This window comes from Colobus angolensis, unplaced genomic scaffold, assembly GCF_000951035.1.
Source record: "Colobus angolensis palliatus isolate OR3802 unplaced genomic scaffold, Cang.pa_1.0 Scaffold354, whole genome shotgun sequence".
Taxonomy (NCBI): Eukaryota; Metazoa; Chordata; class Mammalia; order Primates; family Cercopithecidae; genus Colobus; species Colobus angolensis.
In genome coordinates this window covers 664,327-685,162 of record NW_012116866.1, presented here as the reverse complement: position 1 = coordinate 685,162, position 20,836 = coordinate 664,327, and the positions used below count along the sequence as shown (strand labels likewise).

General features: G+C 42.5%; 1 protein-coding gene across 2 annotated transcripts in view; it reads left to right on the top strand.

Moving 5' to 3' along the window:
- The window catches only part of DDR2 (discoidin domain receptor tyrosine kinase 2), a 166,286-nt gene that overhangs the window by 65,529 nt on the left and 79,921 nt on the right, over nt 1–20,836 (top strand). The window contains exon 3 of one of the 2 annotated variants that reach the window (XM_011952964.1): nt 17,895–17,974. The exons of the other annotated variant lie outside the window; for it this stretch is intronic. The gene's annotated coding sequence lies outside the window, so the exon portion shown is untranslated. The remainder of the gene's footprint in view (nt 1–17,894; nt 17,975–20,836) is intronic. 2 annotated transcript variants of the gene reach the window in all.

Sequence of the window (20,836 nt, the reverse complement as noted above, 5' to 3'; positions counted from 1 at the left end):
GGCTCCTGACTGGGGAGAAAGTGGGAAGTTCCAGAGCAAGGAGAAGACAATGAGGCTGCCAGGCTTTGGGCTGCTCTGGCCTCTTGGCTGCCTGCCACTGTCTTCATGTCCAGCCTCAGTGTGTTTCTATAAGGGTGGAGTTGTAGCTCTCTGATTTCCCCTAAAGGTGGCCTGGATGTGGTAGAAGGAAGAGAAGGCAAGGCATTACCTGCCCCTGGAATACTGATGAGTGGTTTGCTCTTTCTTGTATGCCCAGTGGCCTGGTCTTAAGCCTAGGCATAAATGTGGTCACCATGGCCGTAAAATGGCCCCACTGCTGGGCTTGCTTTCCCTGGCCTCTGTGAGTTCCATGCTCATTATATGGGCTCCCCATAGCAATGTTGAGAGATGGCTTATTATTTCCAGAAGTGACCATGGCAGATTAGGAACAAACGTTTATTTTGAGGTGGGTTTTTTTTCTTTTTTAATTTTACACGTTGTTGGATGAACATAATATCAAGGGCTGCTTTCCCAGCTGTCTTAGGAAAAGAGCTCTAATGTTGAAGCCAGTACCCCTGAGTGTTCTCATCCCAGTTTCAGTTATAACTGACTATAATACTGTAATGACAGTCTGACTTGTGTTCTTTTATGACTGAGATTTCTGATGGGGATGGAGGAGGTGTCTGATGCACAGAACCAGGGGGATGCTGCCTGAGCCAGGTTGGGGATGGAGAGAAGAGGCTGAATTCCAAGACACTGACATCATCAATACTGGCCCTAGTGCAGTTGCATACCTGGTCCTGCAATGAATAATGAGTGTTCAGGGCACATACACCAAGCATTAATGGGGTCACGAGGTGGATCATTCTTTTGAGTGTCCTTTTAAATGCCTCTGCAGTCAGAGAAGCAGGACACCATGTAGGTGAGCATCTGGTGTTTTCACAGCTTTTTGAAGCTGCAACCCAGTCTACTAAAAGTTTCCAGGCTGACTCAGTCCAAAGGTGACTGTTTTGGAAACTTTGAATGAGATTGGTTCGGCAACTTCAGTGTTATGCAAGTAAAAGGATGAGGGCAGTTGAAAGGGCCGCTGCTCTGGACATGTTCTAAGTGACTTCTACCAATGGGAATATGTGAGCGTGCATTAAGAATGAATCAAATGAGACTGACATGTCTCCAGTACAAGCACAGCACATACAAGGACACAACCTCGTGTTTGGTTCAATGTGAGACTTCTCTATGGCTCCTTTCTCTTCATTTGCACCGATATCTGTACCACCCAGTATAAGTGGTATACTAATCGTAGCTAGCCTGTGCTGCTTGCCTGCTATTTTCTGGGTAATTCCCACATGTTTTACACAGGTTAACTCTACTTCCTCTCATGGAAACTATGTGGTCGTTATAATGGTTATATTTTACCAATATGACAACTGAGGCACAGAGATGTTAAGTGTTTCACCCCAGGTAAATAAGTGGTTCAGTCAGGATTTGAACTCGAGCAGCACCTCACTCAGAGGCTAAGCTCTTAACCACAGCACTACAGTGACTTTATAAAATCTACACGTTTATTGGTTTTAAGCTCTACTAATTGAAGAACATTTATAAATGTCTCTATTAAAAATTCAACTGTGTGTGGGTTATGAATTCACCCATAAAGAAGACTGCCATAATGCACAGAGGAGGGGTGTCTGTGGAGCTTCAGGAGACGTGATAATCCACAAGCTGGCCTGGGTTGAACTTAGCTATGCTTCTGCCAGGAAACGGGCTGGAGAAGGTCCAGGAAAGTACCAAGAAGCAGAGAAGTACCTGAGAGTGCTCAGCTCCCAGTGTGCCCCTTGGCACCTGCCAGTCACAGCTTGGTCGGTTCTGGCTGTGGGGCCGGCCTTCCTGAGACCCTTGTCAGGGAGCTCGTACCCTGGTGCTCTGTTTTCACTGATGATGAAGCCTCAGGGTCCTTGGTCCCCTCATGATGTTCTGCGGGAAAATTGTGCACACTTTTGTTGTGTGACTTAGGTTCTTTAACTCAGGCTGGTTGACATGGAGCTTGGTTCCAGTGATCAGTGCTGGCTTTAGATATGATTTGTGCATCTCCACAGGCTAGTGTCATGCTACACTGTGGATCTGGACTGTGGTTCGGGTGCCAGTTGCAACATAGTCTTCAAGGGTAGCCAATGGTGAGACAGCAGCACTCTCTGTCATGCAGCTGATATTTTGGAAACACGTGATGTCACATGAATGTCTATTGTGTGAGGTGATGGTTAATACCTGTGTTTCCAAGAAAGTGCCAGGCCTTGGCTAGTCCTCACCACACCCCTACACATGGTAAGGGCAGTTATTAAGCTCATTTTATAACTGAAGAAGCATTAACACCAACAGAGAAGATAATTTGCCCAAGGTCATACATGAAAACCAGTAGAGAAATTAAGATTTAAACTTCGGCAGTTAAGGCCTAAAGTCCGTGCTCGTGACCACCAAGCTACCTCACCTGTCCCCTGCCAGGTTTCTTAGGGGATAAAGTGGAGAGTAAAGTAGAACTTTCCTCAAAGACTGTCTTGTTGGTCTCACTTATTTTTTTTGTTAGTCTTTGGGTTTACTTTAAATTGATGGGCTGCTGGAAAAAATGTAAATTGTCATTTAAAAAGAAGGCATCAAGGTTTTGTCTTAGGTTAAGTTTTCAAAGGGCTTACCAAGAACATGGAAGACAGAATGCCGGTTGGGTGCTGTGGCTCACGTCTGTAATCCCAGCACTTTGGGAGGCCGAGGCAGGCAGATCACTTGAGGCCAGGAGTTTTAGACCAGCCTGGCCAACATAGTGAAACCCCATCTCTACTAAAAATACAAAAAAAAAAAAAAAAATTAGCCTGGCATGGTGGCGCATGCCTGTAATCCTAGCTACTTGGGAGGCTGAGTTGGGAGGACCTCTTGAACCCAGGAGGCAGAGATTGCAGTGAGCTGAGATCACGACACTGCATTATAGCCTGGGTGACAGAACAAGACTCTGTCAAAAAAATAAGAGAAAAGAAAAGGCAGAATGCTGAGCCATTAGGAACTACTTCATTTAGTCCTGTCTTATCATTTGTGACCTTTGTGTACTGAGCACATCCTGACAGCTGGGCACTTTCTAAATACTTTACATGTGTTTCCTCACTTTATGCTTGTAACTGCTTTCTGGAAGCAGGACTGTGATTATTCCCATTTTATGGAAGAAGGAAATGAGGTTCATGAATGTTACATAATCTACTCATAGTCACGAAGCTAGCAATTGGTGGGGCTGGCATAGAAACCCAGGCAGTCTGGCTCCAGAGTGCATGTTCTTAATTAACTACTCCTCTAGGGTGGAAAGCTCACTGGTTTGGGGGTTACAGGACATTCATGCCAGCTCTGCCAAAATGTCAACATGTGTGACACTAGCCAAGTCATATCTCCTCTCTGGTTCTCATTCGTTTATTTACTGATTCATTCAGCAGCTCTTTCCAGCATACCTACTGTGTGCTAGGCATTGTTGGTACTAGACACATAACAGGTGATAAGATAGATTTCCTCGATGCTTTTGTAGAGTTTATAGATGGATTTTCAGTTTCCTTATGTGTAAAAGATGAGAATTAAAATACATGAATGTTTCTCATCCTTTAGAAAACCCACACATCTTTTTATAAACATAAAAAGTCTTGCCTTCCCTAAAGTTATTTGAAATTTCTAAGTGAGTAAATAACCATGACTAAAAATAAATTAAAGCAATTATAATAGTGAGTAATTTTTGTTTGAATCACACAAGCCCTCATGCCTGTTCCTGAGGAGATTCTCCTGCGCTGGCCCCCTGAACCCTGGGCATTCTTTTGGTTAAGAATCAGTGGAATAGTATTCTTGCTCTAAAAACAGATCTACAGTTATGTTTTTTAATTGCTTTGAAATGCCAGAGTTGTGTCTATTTAATTTATATTCATTCTTTCACCAAGTTTTGGCACTTGGATTTGTGTGGCAGATAAAACTTTACTCATTCCTTTTACTGGAAAACCTCTTTGCCCCCAAGGGTATGGTCATGAGTCACGAGCTCTCTCACCAACTGACATTTCCCCATCCTGTTTTCGGAGGGAACAACAAGGGACATGCCTTGTGCCTAACCCAGCGGGCCCACAGGCTGCTCCTTTAGTGGCCTCGTGAGTTCGATGAGCTTTTGGCTCTAGGAAGTGCCTGGGCTGCTATTACTCTGAGATTCTCATGAGAAAGGATGCTTTACAGACCTCTTAGGAGCACCAGCCAGGTTGTAAAGATCTCTTGAAGACTGGGCTCTGGAAGGATTGGACACTCCAACGCCCTACCTTGCCTTTAATTATGCATTGCCTAGAGTTCTCTAATTGCCTCACAAATGCCCTTGAAAACTCTCAAGGATGGCCTCGCTGTGCATAACAAAGGAATGAAACCTACTGGCTGGGTGTACTGAAGGAGCAGAGAGCAGGATTCTCATAATGATTGTTCAAAGAATTTATTTATGTGGAGTCCTAAAAGGAGTGATAAGTGTTGTGAAAAAAATGAAATTTAATTCAACAAACATTGAGGCAAACGCTGTGCTTGGTGACAGGAATATAGAGTTGAATAAGACCAGTGTCTAGTGATGTCCTGGCAAGTACAACTGGCTCTGTGGGAGGCGGTGCCCTGATTTGTAGCTTTTGCTGATTTCCATCGAGTAAATAGTCTTGCCATGTTTGATTTCAAGCTACCAACATCATGTCAATTGGCTTACAGAAGCCCTGAAAATTTAATAATCAGCTCTTATGAGCCTGTACAAATTGATCTTGCATTCTGCTGCCAATATCTGCTTTTGAAGTTGTCAGTTTAGATTGGAACATACATAAATTGCCATGCAGTCTGGTAAAGACAGAAATAGAAGTATGTAGAAGGTAGAAAGGTATCACAAGGGACACTGGTTCAATTCCATGGTGGGCATATCCACATGGTAGCCTGCAAAAAAAGACAGGCAAGGCCTATAGGTAGGTGGAGACAGGGACCTTCAGAGCATCCTCAGTGCCTTCAGGTCATGGGGAAATGCCTCGGCCTGCCTTAAGGTCCTGTGCAGTCTAGCCTCACCTTACCTGGCTAAACTTTCTCCCACATTTACTAACACAAACCTTCTGCTCTAGTGAGTGCAGCCCAGTGTTTTCAATATTGAGAGCACGTCCCTGCCTTGGCTGACACCATCCCACCACACACCCCTCTTTGGAAAGTGCCTTCCCTCCACCTCTGTTTCCCTGCTGTACTCATCCTTCTTTATGAATGCTTCCTACAACAGCTCCAAGCCACAGAAAACACTAACAGAAAGGGAAAGATTGATCACGTGGATTCCATTAAAGTGAAGAGTTTATGTTTATCAACAGTCACTGTTAAGAAAGGAAAAGGCAAACAATGGAGTCAGAGGAACTATTTGGAGCACTTATGACCAATCGAGGATTTGCATTCAAGACATGTAAGGACCTCTCACAAATCAATAAGAAAAAGACAGGCGAAGGGGCAAGAGACCAGAACAGGAACTTCACAAGAATGGATATCCAATGACATGAAAAGAAGTTTGCCTTCACTCCACCTTTACCTCAGTCACTAGGGAAATGTGATGCCACTACATACCCACCAAAGTGGCTGAAACCAAATAGACTTGTATTACCAAGCACTGTTGAGGACTTGAAACAGTGGGAAATAACGTATACTGCTGGTAAGAATCAAATGTGGTATAATTTATTTGAAAAACCTTTTGGCAATATTTATTAAAATGGAACATTTGCATGCTCTATAACCCAGAATTAATATCCTAGCTATAATCCAATGAAAATGTATATCTATATGTTTACCTAAAAGTATGTACTGGAATGTTTATACAGCATCATTAGTTGTGGCTCCAAATTGGAAATACCCAGATGTTCATCAACAATAAAAAATAAATTATAGGCTATTTGTAAAGTGGAATCTTATTAAACTATAAAAAAGTATGACATATTGCTCCAGAGAACTACATGGGTGAACCTCACAAACTAATTTTGAGTGAAAGGGGCCAAACACAAAAGAAGACAAATGGAGTTATTATATTTATATAAAGTTCAAAAACAGACAAAACTCTGTGAGGTTAGACATCAGTTTACCTGATACCTTTGGGGAAGAGCAAGAGGTTAGTGACTGGGAGGGCTGTGTTGGAGGCTTCTGAGTTGCTGAGGATGTTATATTTCTGGCCCTGAGTGGTGATCACACAGGTATGTTCACTTTGTCGTTGAGCTTTACATGTGTGATTTGTGCACTTTTCTGTATGTCTTACATTTTCATTAACTAAAAGGCAAAGGAGCTTCCGAATGAAAGTGTTAGAACTAGTGCTGGAAAATGAGGGAGTGTTTCTGGACCGCCTTTGTGTTTTTTCTTTTGACGTTTTCTATCTTTATGAGTTTATTCATCAAACAAAGACATATTGAGAGTGACAATGTGCTGGGATCTATTTTAGGTACTGAGAGTGAAACAAAATAGAAACAATTGCCCTTTTCATGGAGCTTACATTCTCAAGGGGACAGCAAGGTCATTGAACAGAAAAATATGTAACAAGTTAGGGGATAAGAAATACTCTAAAGTGGTATTAGGGGGTAAGAGGATAAAGAATTATGGAGCTGGGCTTAGGGTTTGGGCACTGACTAGGTATCATTTTATATGGGGTGGTTGAAGAGGACCTCTGACCAGGCAACCTTGGACCCAGAGCCTGGATGAAGTGAGTAAGGGAGCCTGAGAGGTATGTGAAGAACATTCCAGGCAGAGAGGGCAGTAAGCACAAAGGCCTGCACTGGGATCCTTGGCCTCCGAAGCAAGAAACTCAGCATCATTCTTGGCTTCTTTCTCTCTTCTTCACCCTGATATTTGAATCAAATCATGATCCATTTGATTTCATAGCTAAATCTCTCATAGTTTGCAACCTCTGCCTCCCAGGCTCAAGCACTTCTCCTGCCTCAGCCTCCCAAGTAGCTGGGATTACAGGCACGTACCACCATGCCCAGCTAATTTTTGTATTTTTAGTAGAGATGGAGTTTCACCATGTTGACCAGGATGTCCTCAAACTCCTGGTTTGTCTCCATCCCCTCCATTGTTGCCTATTTGGGCAATAGTTTTTTTACTCTGCCTTCTCATTTCCATTTTTTTCTCTTCTGGTTTTAAGTCACTCACTGGATATGCCACTTCTCTGCCTAAAAGCCCTCCAGTGGCTCTGCTTTGCTCTCAGAGTAAATATCCTACAAGGTTTTGGCTTTCCTCACTGGTCTCATATCTTTCTGATTTGCCGCACACTCCGTGCTTGAGCCACACCAAGGCGATTCCACATTTCCCACATTCCCTCTGAGGAAAGACCCTTTAGTCTCTGGGTTTTTCTTCATGAGGGTGCCTCTACCTGTGGAGTTCTTTCCCCCACCTCCTCATTTTATGTTTTGCACATCCCTTAGGTCTCAGCTTAGATGTTGTTTAGTCTGGGAAGATGTTCCTGCCCCTTAAACCTTGGCCAGGTCCCTGTATTCGCCTATCATTGCCCTGTCATATCATTCTGTCATTGAGTTTTCTTTTTTCAAGCCTCCCATGAAACTCTAAGACACACGTGGGAAGTTACTGTGTTACTTATTTGTAGTGCTTAGCAAAGTTCCTGATGTTTAGAAATTTCTCAATAAATATTAAAAAAAGAATGCATGTTGAGCTACATTTCTGTGATATGTCAAAAATCTAGAAGTATTTTTATTAATAACTGATAGAAATATCTTTCAGTCAAAACATTATTCATCAGTTCATAAAAAAGCAGCCTAGCTTTGTATTTGAGTTTGTTTTTTTTCCTGGTGATTTTGTGATCTATAATTTTTCAAACACATAAACATTATCTTTCAAATTTTAATACCACCTTATTTGACTCAATCACATGTAAAATTTTTGTTCAGAGAATTTTGAATGTATCTGTGAAAAATATTCAAATATCGAAATCCAAATATCTTGCTTTGGTTATGGAGCGATATCATTATTGTGACTTAATTCTAGAATTTGGACTTAATTGCTAAAAAAACCATTTTGAATTCAACTTTATTAATTTTGTCAAGTTTTTGACATGATAGGTGGACATTCTTTCCAATTTATTACAGTGCCTTCATATAGACACGAAAGCTTTTAACATGATGGGAACGCTGGTGAGACAAGCCAGAAAAGAAAGCAGCTCTTTTTTCTTTTTTTTATTGAGGTGGAGACTAGCTCTGTTGCCCAGTCTAGAGTGCAGTGGTGCGATCTTGGCTCATTGTAGCCTCCACCTCCCAGGTTCAAGCAATTCTTGTGCCTCAGTCACCCAAGTAGCTGGGATTACAGGCATGCGCCACCACACCGGTTAATTTTTGTATTTTTAGTAGAGACGGGGTTTCACCATGTTAGCCAGGCTGGTCTCAAACTCCTGAGCTCAAGTGATCCACCTGCCTCGGCCTCCCAAAGTGCTGGGATTACAGGTGTGAGCCATTGTGCCCAGGCAGAAAGCCGCAATTTTTAAGGTGATGCTTTGTACCATCGGTGTGAGGAGTGATGCTATTGATCCCCGCTGGGCATGAACATTAGAAGAAAGTTGAGCAGGGACTTGAAAGGGGGATGTGGAGCACTGTGTCAATGTCTCTCAAATGGGCTTTTAAAAATTCTTTTAACAGGATTATTTGGAGAATTATAAATGTTTGAGCCTCAGATACACTCATAGCCACCATTTACTGAGTACTTGCTATATGCCAGGCACTATAATAACTGCTTTAAATAGACCATCTTATTTAATTGTAATAACAGTTATATGGGATTGTTACCATCATTCCCACTTAATGGATGGGAAAAATTAAGGCTCAGAGAGGTTGAGTGATTTGCCCTAGGTCATATAGCAGGTCAGAGGTAGTGCTGAACTATGAGCCCAGTTCCTGTAACTCAAAATGTGCAAGGCTACTAATGACTGGGTTCTACTGGCTTATGTATTGAAAAGCAAATCAATGAACTCATTCTAGAGCTAAATGTTATCTATTGCTGTGGATTATCCATGACATAACACATCCACTATATTCCAGTATTGGTTAAAAGGTAGGAGAGAAGTGATAGTAAATTTCATGGGTTCAGCATAGCTTCTGACCGACAGAAGACATTGAAATGTTTTAAATGTTTCTTTTCCTTTTTTTTTTTTAAACCAAATAACACTAAAAGTTTCACCAAACAAGGGTTCATAGATCCTCTCTAAATTGTGGATGTGGCCAGTGTGCATGCTCTGAGCAAAAAGAGCCTTCCCTTTCTGTGGAAACTGTGACCCTGGAAAGGAGGAGAGCAGTAACAGCTGGCCATCTCCCCCTGAAAGGCCAGGGCCCCCATCTCGGGCCTCTGGGCTCCAGCTCTGGCTGAGGGTGTGTTTGTTTGGCTGTGACTCTTTCCCTTCGGTTTCCCTCTCTGGGTGTCATATTTCATGAGCTCCAGGCTCCTGCCTGTTTCAGCTTGAGCCTCTGGCTTTCATCGCTGCCTCCTTGGCCAAAGCTGAGTGAGGGCTTGAAAAATGACACTGATTGGATGCACATTTGATAGAGGCGATTGCTGGACCAGCACCTCACCAATCTCCAGCTCCAAATGCAACTGACTCCTGGTTGGAGCCCAAACCACCGCTTTAGTAAGAGAGGCCCCTTTCCTCCCTTCTCTCCACCCCATACCCTTGCTGTTTGCCCAACTCTTTCTGCTGAAATCAGAGGCAGCTTGTGCCTCCCAGCCTTCTTCCCTGCCCTCGCTGTCTGCCCAGACACAAGCTTCCCCTGGGATGGAAAGCCCCCACTTCTCTGACTGTGCTAATCCTCTGTTTGAGGTTCCAGAATGTAGTTCCCAATTGTTGGGCCTGGGTTCCTGTACTTAGCTGCCCAGAATCTCCACTTCTCTGCTGAGATTTCTATTATACAAGAGATTCACCCAGAACCCTCTCTGTGGGCCTCCATGCCTCTTTTTGCTGAATTTCGCATTCTCATTCTGGGTAGGGGTGGGAGTTGGTAGGGGTACATGTACCTCGAGTCTAATCATGATCTTATTGGGGAGAGCTCAGTAGGAAAGTAATAACATACTCATTTAAACAACTTTTTCTCTGTTAGTCTTTTTGTTGAACTTCATAGAATTAATGGATAAAGACTATTGGTTAGAGTGCGTGTTTCTTAGAAGAGATGTAACTCCATCTTAAGATTTTAAGATGACTCCATTTTAAGAGACTCTTAAAAAAATAAGGATTGTCACTGCAGGAGTGTACAGAGCAACTCAACTATTGGAGTCCAAGTGGTCTCTTGGGTGGGTCATAAAATCTGAGTCATAAGAACCTCATGGCAAAGAAAACTTGAAACTGCAAAGTTTCACATAGTCATCTGCTGAAAACTGAAGTATCCCAGCAAACGTGGGGTTAGACCTCCTTAGAGAAACACGTTCCAATATGAGGTCGAACCCGACAATTTTGCATGCTAACCTGGACTGTTTCTTATTACAGCAAAGGAGATGGGCTTTTTGTTTGCTTTGGGTGTATTTGTTTTTGCTGCCAAAGTGTTGTAATGTCATGATTATTTAATATGTATGAGGCCTAGTTGTGTACTAGGGAGAGTCAAAATACATTTACTATGAAATGAGATCAGCTCCAGTTGTTTAAACAGCTCCAGTTGTAATAATAAAAGCTAAGACTTGATGCCAAGCACTGTTTCTAGGTATTAACTCATTGACTCCTCATGATTACTCCTCACGATGGTCCTCTTGGAAAGGATCCTATTTTTCTACGAGAAAACTGAAGCTTGAGTGTTAAGGAACTTGCTTAAACTCACACATTTAGTAAAGGTCAGCGTTTAGATTTAAAGCCAGGCACCCTCATTCTAGAGCCTGTGGCTCAACCACTGAGCTATACTGCTTGTTAGTGTTGTTGGTGGAGTGATAGTAGAAGTAGATGGGCTAGAGTTCTCCATTTCTAACCCTAAAAATCTATAGCTATTAACACTGAAGACAGCAACTGCCAATTAAATAAATCCTCAATGAGATCGAGAAGAGAATCTGCTCATCTGTTGGTCACTAATATCTGCAGTTCATCTGCTTGTCTATCTGCAGTAGAACTGTCTTAGAATACTTTGCTGAATGAAATTGAACATAGAAAGCTGACTGAAGGGAAAACAGAGAAGGTGGGATAGTTGAGAAGGGAGTAAGATCAGACAAATGGCAATGCTCTGTGGGATACTGTGTCCAAGCAGAACAGTCAAGGGATTCAGTTCTCAGAAGCTGTTCAGGCAGATGCCCTCCTTAGAGAGTCGGTTAGCCCCTTGCTGTACGCACATTTGAGGCTGTTCAAAGCATAAGGGAGGCATGGTCTGTGCTCATTTCAGGCATCCAAAGCACCAGGGAGGCATTATCTGTGTTCATTTCAGGCGTCTTATGTCGCTGCCACTTCCAGGCCTGCCCGTTACAGACAATATATTTTCTACACTCTCCCTTCTCCTTTATTTTTACTTCTGGATGTGCCATGGTGAATATTTTTCAGGGGAATGGGGGGAATTGTTTCCTTCTCAAGCTGGGTTGAAACCTAGCACTATGATTAGGGTTCCGCTATCCTCTGCCTGCCTCTCCCCTAACTCCTGCTGTGTATAGGAGGGCACGGCTCAAGCGTCCTCAGGCCTGGGAGAAGGCTGCATTAGGATTGTTCCTACCAGCAGAAAACGGCCAGTGGGAGGCTTGTAGGCACTTTGTAATTTACCATTCTGCTCTTGAACTATGCAGCAGTCTGAGGGGCTGTTCGGAGGATTCTCCCTAATCATTCCCATTGCTAGCTTTGGGGGCCTTCTCCCATAGTTCATAGCCTCATACTAATGTGCTTTATTCCTAAAGCCCTGTCCTCGGGGTTTTTGAAGAAAAGGAATGAAGATCAACATGCCTTCCCTAGCTCGAAATTACACTGTTTGACTCATATAGTGAGGAGCTTTATAATCTGTAATCCTTTTGGGATTGTCTGTACTATAAGGATATTCTCTGGGACTTATGCCTATTTAACCAAGATTGTCTGCAATGGGGAGCTCCCATGACAGGGAATTCAGAAGAAGGCTGGCATAGGCTTCTAACTTATACCAGTGCTCCCTGATGCCTGTGAATATGGGGAAAGGGTGAGGAGATTTTGAGAACAGATAAGAGACATTTGAATTTCTCCATGCCTTCTGAAAAACCGTGTGCAGAGATGAATTGAAACTTACCTTGTTAGCATTATAAATCTAAACACTTTCCTTGCTAGGCCACAATGGCTTAATAATATCCTCTAAAGAATCTATGTTCACTCTACTTGCATCAATTTATATCTCCTTTTTCCAATTCTACATTGTCTCTGGACACTTTTACTTCCAAATATCACCTGTTTAAGGAATAGCACTTACCTTGTCTTGCACTGTGAACCCAAATTTCTGTGAAAAACGGTCTCTGGCAGTTGTTCCCACTTGAGATTGCTGAGTGTCATGAACATTGGTTTTGAAGAGTATGGAGTATTGTTGGAAGACAGCTTGAGGCTAAACGCGGTTGTGCACTATGGTTCCTACACACTGTCTAGCAGGTGGTTGGATATAGTTATGCCATACTCTGCTTCTTGGTTTGTTCCATTAAAAGCATGAACAAATAAAAGCAAAATGTAGAATATCTTCAATGAATTCAACTTCTCTTAAGCTCACTTTTATCTCCTTTCTATAAGACTCAGTCATTATTTCTGAATATGCCATCAAATTTATGTGAGTGAAAACCCAGTTTTAGTTTTAAAACACACAGATAAAACAATAAGATGCAAAGTTCTACAGTAAAATTCTTAGACATAAACACTGAGATTTTTGGATTCACAAATAAATAGTTTAGATAACACTCAGAAAGATCTTTTCCTCCTAATTAGCTTCTATTGTCACCTCGTCCTAAGTTGATATGTAGCTCAATTTGTTAGGAAAGGGATTTCCCACACGTGCCCTAACTATAATCATAAGCATCTGCAACTCTGTTTTCAAACAAAGCATCTGCAATTCTATTTTCAAACAGGTGGTTACTCATGAGAGAGCTTCTTTAAACTGCAATGGACCACACAGAGGTGGATGTCTAGCACATTTGCCATGACTATGACTTTACCCTGACCCTATCTTTCACTGTTTCTTCTTTTCAATATTGCAGGATTCTAACCATATGACTTTCCCACCCCTCACTTGATGGCTTCTACTGGCAACACCATCTTATGCTATTTGGGGTAAATGTGCTCCTTATCAGCCCTGGATCCTAGCCAGGCTCAGGACCTTGTGAATGCAATGTCTATTGGGCTGTTGTGGACCCCATGACTATGACCCAGACACTCAGTTTTGTATGCCACATCCCTTTTCAAGGAGCTAGGTCAAGGACATCATGCAACTCATTTGCATGCCATATTGAAGATTCACACTCGGGGGAATACTTTATTCTCAGACAGCCAAGACTTTGAAACTCCAGCATAGTACGGAGAGTGCTGAGCCTTCAGCATTTTTAGCACATGATTTCAGCCTTGGAAATCTGATGTACTTGCAGACCTCACACAAGAGGAGGTATTTGCATAGAAACATGAGCATGCTGGGGCTGGGTCATCCTTTTGCTGCACATGTTAAAGCATACATTGTAACCAAAATTTTGGAAGCAATGAGAATCTCTCACTCTACTGTTGGGATATGGGGTCACAGCAAGACTTTGGAGGAGGTATTATTGAGAAGATGCCTCTATGAACTGTTACTCAGAGTCATTAATCACCTACAGGGCACTATGAGAATGGCATATTTCATGTCTTAAAACCATTTATAGCTACTGGTTGAAACAGAAAAGGAAACTATGTGCTGTGTGATTAAACCAGTGTTTTCCTTTTTGCATTCTGTCTTCTACATGTGTTGTGGTGAAATGAAACTTTACCATGTTCAGCAGGTGCTCAGGAGAAACACTGAGCGGTGTTGGTATATATTTCAATGGCATTCAAGACACTGATAAATAATTTAGGACTTGGGGAGATCTGGGCATGGGAAGAAGAACTGAAAAAAAGAAAAAAAAAAAACCACAGGTAATTTACTAATGTACGTTTGTAGGTTAAAACACTTTTTATAGCTGACCGTAGTAGATTCTTTACAACTATTAAGTGGTATTAAATAGGTTGACCCGATTCCCTTGGAAAAATGATTAATTTTGTCCTCCAGACCTTACTTCTGAAGCTCAAAGTTGGTTTAAACAATTCAGTTGTAGTAGAGGATAGCATAATACACAAGTTTTGCCACAGAATCTGGGCCAGATGGCATTTGCAGTAAATGGAAGGTAACAATGATCAGCTCTGGTATTTACACGTGTAGGTGGTATGGTCTTGTGGGAGTGTTCATATGCGTACAAGTCATATGGCTCTTGGTCATAAACTATTGCCACGTAAGGCTTTGACTCTATATCAGTATGAATAAAGTAGCTCTTTCAGCTCATGAGTATCCATTTGCTTTCTGTGTCAGGCTGATGTCAAGTTACCCACAACCTCACAAAGAAGCACAGCGCATTTTTGGATGGCTCTAATTTTTAGGGTGTTCCCTCTTATTTTGGATAAAAATCTGCCTCCCTGCAACTTCCTCAGTCATGACTGGAGTTCTGTTGTATGATCTGAAACCTTCTATTTCAGAATAGGGCATCACATATTTGAAGACCATCATCGAGTCCCAGTGTAGCTTTCTTTTTTCTGCACGAAGCATTCCAAGGTCTTTCAGTAAATCCCCTTGTTTTCTTGGCAGGGAGTCACTCATCATCACTTTTCTCTTCCCACTGCAGCTATATTAAGCTCCTTGAACCTTTGCATCCTGGAGATACAACTTTCTTATCACAAAGCCCAATTTACCTTCTCTGAAAAGAGTCTAGTTCTTTTTATTAGTTTTAGTTGTACAGTTTGGGATTCTCCTGTTTCTCCTCTTTGTCTTATTTTTCTTCCCAGCTTCCTCGTCACTTGGCATTATTGTGCATAAAGTTCTGAATCATATTCTTCATCTTTGTTCGTTGTAATTTTTGTCACTCTGTCTTCCCTCTTGGATTATTTCTTTCATTCTCCTTAGAAAATTTTTGAATTCTCCCATCAGTTGGAAAAAAGAGACCCTCTTTACATCCTTTACCTTCTTCTCCAGCTTATACTGACTATGCAAGCAGCTTATACTTAGGTCCCATGCAAGCAGTGAGTTCAGAAAAACCAAGAACATGAACAATGTATCATCTCCTATTGTTGGCTCTTGATTTTGAATAGATATTCCCTACCCAACTAGATTCATGTGTGAGACTCTGAGTATAGGTCATTCATTGAATGTCTGTTACTGCTAGAGTCTCTGAGTATGTAGTCAGTTGATGTGAACCTAAATGTAGTTGGTGTTACACGCAGTTTAAATGTTACCCTATGTCAACCTCATGGTTCTCATTCTTATGCCAATAGCTACAGTATATTTATTCTCTACCATAGGATCTAATTACATAAGCTTTGGTACTTCTCATTGTCCAGAAGGAACTTAATGTGAGAGAGGATGTCTTCCTCACATTATGAAGGATTAAGAAACAGAGGCTCAGGGAGATATTTGGCTCATCCAAGATTACACCATTAGTTCAGCAGCTGGTCAGATGCTGTTTCCGATAAGCCACTCAGTTAGCTAACTCCCTTGGCTTCAATAGAGAAAGTGACTTAAACTGTGGCATTTCTGATCTTTTATACTCTGTGTGTGTGTGTGTGTGTGTGTATACATTTTTTCTTCTTTATCACCTAGCATGTTTTCTGATATGTAATAAGTTCTCAATAAATGCTGGTTAATGAATATTTCAAGCCATGTTTTCCTTTTGGAAGTTGGGAGCATATGTAATGGAAAAAGACTAGATTGAGCGATAAAGCATAAAGTATAATTAGGAAAGGTCATAGTTTGGGATGAAGAGTAATGCAGTTTGTTCAGAAGTATATAAGGCATTGTGCTATGTGCCACGATGCCTATACAGAATGTATAGTCTCTAGTTCCTGATATCAGAGAGTTTATAATGAGATAAACGTATTATACTTGGCATTGTGAAAATGAGATAAAAATAGAGATAAGACTGAATCATATGGGAAAAGATTAGTTTCCAGTTCAAGAGAATGTTATCAACATCAACGAGGTGTTCAGAGAAGGGAAGGTAATGAAGAGCCTGCTATTACGCTATTGTTCTCATCGGAGAGGGGTGAGTGTGAGGGTGGAAGAGAGGACAGATGGAAGATGAGAAGAAGGTGTTTTCCAGAGCAATGTTGTCCATTTAGTACCAGCCCTGTGTGGCAAATAGGACACGAACCTCCAATTGGCTTAAGTTCTTGAGGTAGAAGAGATTAAGAATATAAAAAAGGGAACAAAATTTATTGATCACCTACTATATGTGAATTCACGAATATTTCTTGATCACCTGTCTGTAGAAGGCACTGTGTTAGGTGTTAGAGATTCGGTGGTAATAAAGAGAGATACTATCTTCATCCTCAAGGGCAGGCCAGGTAGTGTGCTAGGAAACTCACAAAACTGATCTCAGGAAGGAGGTGCTGAAGTCACATAAGTTCCCCTTATGTAGTTATTCCAGTTTCTGGTTTTCATATCTAATGGATTTTTTTTTTTTTTTACCACCATAGCTTCTCCCCATCCACCCAACCCCTGCCTTTCCAGAGTGTGTCTGTCTTTCCAAAATGAGTTCGATACTTTGTGCGCATGCTGGGATCCCCATGGGATTCGTGACATCATATGCCATTGGCTCCTATTGCACGCAAGAGAGGAGACAGATCTGCACTTTCCTGCAGTTAATGCTGAGCAGAATCTTGGCAGAGGTGGTGGCATCCTTCATTTGACTTTAGACCTTCAACCTCCCTTTTAAAGCCCTGGCTCACACAGTTATTGAGAAGCCTTATCTTGCAAAGAACCTACAGCTTAGGAAAGAGTTGCCCACATCTTTGCTATCAAACAAAAAATATTGGCAAATCTTTTATCAATTTTCTATTCTGGCAGAGGTACCATTTATTATGGGGTAGATGGGATATAGATAGAGCATCTCCCTGCCCCTAACCCCTACTTTCCTGAGATAAATGCCTGTTCCACTCCCCTATCACCAGGAAATGCCTTAGAGCAATGGAGTCTAATAGCCTGAGAGTTGTAAAGGGGCAGCAAAGCTACTTCTGCAGGAAGAGAGTGTGCATGAGCCTTATTCATCATCCATATGGGAAGCTGATTCATGTACATGCTTTTCACCCTGATTTGACACATACTAACATCAAATAACTATCTGCTTTACCCCATTTGGATACTATAATAAAAAAAAGATAGTCCAGGTACCTCATAAACAACAGAAATTTATTTCTCATTGTCCTGGAGGCCAGGATGTCCAAGATCAAGGTGCTGGCAGATTCAGGGTCTGGTTAGGGCCCACTGCCTGGTTTATGGATGGCATGTTCTCGCTGTGTCCTCACATGGTGGAAGGGATGAGGGATCTCTATAGGATCTCTTTTAAAAGCACTCTGAAAGAGGGTGCCACCCTCATAACCTAATCATTTCTCAAAGGCCCTACTTCCTAATACTGTCACACTGGGGGTTAGAATTTCAATATAGGAATTTTGGGGGAACACACATCCAGTCCGTAGCACTATCTGATAAGGCTTCTGAATAGTCCTGGGCCATTTTACGTAATGGGGATTTACTAAGGACTCTCAATAGCATAGCTCTTGCTTCAAGGGGTTTTCCATGGAGGACCTGCCAGAATCACCTAAAGATTTGCTCTTTTGCTTTTGGGGGAATCATTGAGAGAAAAAGGACCTGGCTGCCGTGCTTTCTGCATGCTCACCCACTCCGGCCCTTCTGATTAATGTTTGCTGTTCTGCTTTGCAGATGCCTCCCAGGACCCAGAGGGAGACTGTAGCCTCATTTCTGTGGAGATCTTTGGCTGGACTCTCCTGGCTCTCCCAGAGGTGAGAGACCGTGGTTCCTGTAGCCTCAGGCTTGGCACCAACTCATCTCTGGTGGATCCAGGATTCTAGATATCCAATCTCACTACAGCCAGGGCCTCTTTGTCCCAGTGTGACCTTGCAGGCTGTCCCTCTGCCTGCCTCTTAATAGCCCCTGCTATTGGTGATTTTCGTTCCAGCTATGAGCCAGTGGATCCCTGAAAGCGACTGTGTGGGCTTCTCTCACCATCTCACTCTGGCCTCAGCCTGGTGGTGTGCTCCTCTGTGGTCTGGATGGGGATGATGAACTCGGGCTGCCCGTTGTTTTTGTTTTGTGATATTTAAAGCAGCCAAAGCTCTCATTACTGTAATACAGTATGTGCCTGGGCTGAAGGGGTAGCAGCATTCCTTCTGGATGAGGGGGCAGCTCTATTCTGTTGTGGTGCACTCGCCAGAGTGTTTAGAACCATGCTGGTAGAATTTACAGTGCCAGGACTGACAGGGGCCTTGGAACTCCCGCATTTTCACACATCCCAGCCCCCTTGTTTGAATGAAGAGGGAGTTGAGCCCATTCTGGGTATGGGGCGACTGTTCAGGCCCTGGGGTGATGAGTGGCAGATCTGGGACTAGAACTTAGGCCCAGAGACCAGCTTGCTGTCATCTGGCTAAGTTTCTGCTTCTGTTCTCCTCACTTGTTCAAGATCCTTCTGAGGCCCTGAACCAAATGAGGAAAATTCATGTAAATCTTAGCACACTGCCTGATACGTAATAAGTGCTCCATAAATGTTTATCAGTACTCTCATAAGCCCTGAGACGTGCAAAATATTCTTGCCCTTCAGGGACTTAATATTGTCTTGAGGGGGAGACAAAATTTTCACACTTACACACTAACACACTTAAGGAGCAATTTAAGTCACTAAATGGTTATCTGCTAAGTTTTGGGGAATAGGTGCAGTGGATCACACAAGAGAGGAGACAGATTATTATGGCCTAGAAGAAGTGCCATGGTGAAGATAAGAGTATAATGTGTATGACATCTGTGTATGACAGCTTTTCAACTCCTGGCAGTGAGATGAACAGGTCAGCAGCCATTCCTGGACACTGCAGAGCCCTCAGGTCATCCACTCATCTACCCAGCACATTCACTGATTATCACCCAGCTCTGTGCTCTGCATGAGAATGTAAAGAAGACCATGACAAGATCCTTTCCTCAAGCCTAGCCAGGGAGACAGACATGCATAAAGATATGACCACTGAAAAATTCTACATTCATATCTATTTATATCCTCAAAGCATCATCTGAGCCCACAGGTGGGTAGGCAAGTCAGATAGGATCAAGAGTTTGAAGGAAAGCATACATTTACCTGGTAAAAAGGGGCAACTCGCAAGCCATAAGCTCTTGTGCAAAGGGGCTGGTAATTGTGAGTCTTCTGCAGGAGAGGTGGAGTTGCTGGGACATTAGACCCAATCAAGGGCATTCTGAGAATGAGATTGAGAAGTCTCTGAGGCCAGCATGGGGCAAGACCTTGGTGTCACATTCGGCCCTGGCAATGTGGTATTTTTGAGCTGGGCCAGGAAGTGGAGAGGAGTGGGCCTGGTAGAATGGAGAGGGAGGCTCTTTACTTATCAAGAGTAGGTACCAGATGCTGGTGACTCAAGGGGAAACTTCCTGAATGGATATGGAGCCTGCAGATGTTTAATCGCCTAAAACAAACACATTTTCTGCACTGCTTGGTTCAGAGGCTGCAGGTTAAAGTAACACAGAAGAGAATATCCAGCCAGCAATGTGAAGGAAGCATGAAATGGAAAGGGTTAGAAGCTGAACTTCTCTTGATCAATGACTTCATTATCTTGGCAAGGATTGCAGAAACTGCAGGTGCTGAGGGAGTGACTTGTTTGGGGGGAGGGGTAGGGACCAGGAAAGGAATCCCAGACACTTGGTGCTAATCCAACTGCTGAATGAGGCTTTCAGGCTCTGGGATTCAGTCAGGAACTCCTGGGCCACATTCTTCCTAGGTATAGGGCTAGAGAGGCTTCACTCTTAGTGTCTGTATGTCCCTGGGCCAATCTGCTTTGTTCTACCATGCCTAATATCAGAAAAATAAAGGTAGATTAAGTTTAGAGCCACTGCTCTGTGTCTTCATCCTGCTTGTTTTTCCTAAGGCAATTGAGCCTTGGAAGGCCTTGTAAGTCCCTGTGAGGTCTACAGTTGTCAGGGGTTGGTGAGGTCGGAGAACAAGCTGGCCTGTTCTGAATTCAACTCTCTCTTTCTTTCTCCCTTTCACTACTGAAGGTCTTCCTGAGCCTTTGCCCCTTTCATCAGCCTGGATGTTGAGGCTGCAGTTTTTCATGATTGCTTGTTTTGTATTTTTTCTTCACGGTCTTTCCTAAAGTCCGTTATTCATCCAGGTCCACTTATACGTCTTCTAATCTATTGCACGAACCCTGCAGCCATGGCCTGGCATGAAGTTGCCTGCTCATTGTCTCGCTGGTTTTTCCAAATGCTCACAGGCACTAGTCATATAAATCTCCTCCTGGCAAGAAAAAAGACTGACTTTTTGTTGTTATCCCCAGATGATTCAACCTGTCCTGGGCTCACAATAGATGCTCAGCATACGATTGCCACCTCGACTGCTGATCTTTTTCTTCCTATATACCGTTCTATTCATACCACTATTCAAAAATTGATATTTATAAGCACTTACTATATCCCAGGAATTGTATTATATGTTCTTTATATGCATTATCCCATTTAATTTTATTTAATTTAATTTAATTTTATTTTATTTTATTTTTAATATACTTTAAGTTCTAGGGTACATGTGCATAACGTGCAGGTTTGTTACATATGTATACTTGTGCAATGTTGGTGTGCTGCACCCATCA